Source organism: Charadrius vociferus, unplaced genomic scaffold, assembly GCF_000708025.1.
Source record: "Charadrius vociferus isolate BGI_N301 unplaced genomic scaffold, ASM70802v2 scaffold1053, whole genome shotgun sequence".
NCBI classification, from domain to species: Eukaryota; Metazoa; Chordata; class Aves; order Charadriiformes; family Charadriidae; genus Charadrius; species Charadrius vociferus.
Window position 1 is genome coordinate 13,134 of NW_009647761.1, and position 1,704 is coordinate 14,837.

Consider the following 1,704-nt stretch of genomic DNA (forward strand, 5'->3'; position numbering starts at 1 on the left):
AGCTCGGGTCCGGCTGAGGGTGGCTGCAGTCGATGCAGGGCCAGGCTGGGCCCGTGGTGGAGCCGGTGGGGGGTTGCCTCTGCGAGCCGTGGATGCAGGGGGCCTGGGGAGGGGGTGAGGGCCGGCGAGGCCCTGGGAGTCATGCGGGAACTGGGTTGGGCTCTGCTCAGTGGGGTCTTGACAGCCAGCACCGGGCTTGCCATGACCGTGGGTGGGAGACGGCGAAAGGGCTGACCTGCTCTGGTGGCCACCTGGCTGGGCTGGGCTGGGTGCTGGGGCAGTGCTGGAGGTCTCTGACTCAGGGTTTTTGCGGGCTGTCATTAGTCTTTATTAGCAGAGAGGAAACAGGCTCATAAATCTAAGGGTCAGGCTGGATTTGGGTTGGCGTACTCAGCCGGGGTGAGTTTCCCTTTGCAGGCCTTGCAGGCCAGGGGTGACACAGGCAGGCTGATGGGAGATCCCTGCCCCTCTCCCTGCTGTGGTCCATGGCACAAGGGGTCCTTGTCACCCCCAGCCCCCGTGTCACTGGGTTAGCCCCTGCGGTGGGAGCGCCCTGGGTTCTGTGACCGAGTTGGGAGCCCAAGGAGGGCTTTGGCTGCGGAGGGGAGAGCGTGGAGCCCAAAGCATTCAGCAGTGGGGCAGTGACAGTGGGAGGCCTGTTTCATGTGCCCCCCAGGGACTGTTTGGGCCTGGGCACAAGGAGGGAGGCATGGTGCTGCAGCCACATTGTTGTTCTCCAGAAAGGTGTTGGCCAGGGCGGCCTCATGCTTGCAGCCACGGGGACATGAATTGTGGGGGCAGTTCGGAAGGGACTTGTCCCCACTCCCGGTTTGGCCACAGCCCAGGGAAAGGAGGGAGTTTTGAGCTGTTCCTGTCCTGCTCTGGCTGTGCTGGCAGGAGCCCTCTTGGCTCTGCATCCCTTTGCTTTATGTCTTGTGCCCAAAGAAAGACTTGGATCGAGTGACCCCACAGCCCAGTGTGCAGCTTTGCATTGGTCTCTCGCTGGAAGCACGAGCTCAATCTGATGTATTCCCAAGAAGCGAGGCAGGGCTGCATTCAAGGCTCACTCGCTTTCCAGCACGTGTTTACAGTGACAAATGGCCTGTCCGTTGGGTGGGAGAAGCTTCAGCTCCTTTGAGCAGCAGGCACAGGTCCTGAATGGCTGTGCTTTCCACAGCTGTGTCCCACAGTTGGGGGTTTAAGTTTTAACCTCCAGCCTGTGCTAGACAGGCATGGCTAGAAGCAAACTGCAGGGTGGGATTACACAGTTCTGGCTCAAAACCCCCTCTAAGGTCAGTCTGCTCCTTCTCCTGTGCTGGCTAAGAGAGCTCGGAGTCTGTTCGGGCTTGGCCAGCACCAGGTAAGCCATCCTCCAGCTTCTCCTGCGGCAGCTCAGGCCATTTGTGCCTCAGAGGTTTGGTTTGAGCTTTGGACTTGCAAACAGCCCCTCGGTGAGCACTGGAAGACAGGGTGAAGGGAGGCTGGAGGGGCGAGGGCTTCCTTGGAGCCCCTTCCCAGCCAGGAGTCGGAGCTTATTGCTTTTCCCTGGAGTAAGCAGCCCTTTTCCCAGCAGCAGAGGGATTTCAACGATTTCAAAGCAGCTCCCAGGAACTTGGGGTTTCTCCTTAGGTGTGTTTAATGTGGCCATGTGAGTTTTGAAATAGTTGACACCTGGTTTTGTTGGCGATTGAAGGAACTTGGTGT

General features: G+C 59.2%; 1 protein-coding gene across 1 annotated transcript in view; it reads left to right on the top strand.

Moving 5' to 3' along the window:
• Positions 1 to 1,704, top strand: part of NUDCD3 (NudC domain containing 3) — a 39,737-nt gene that overhangs the window by 9,204 nt on the left and 28,829 nt on the right. The window lies entirely within an intron of this gene.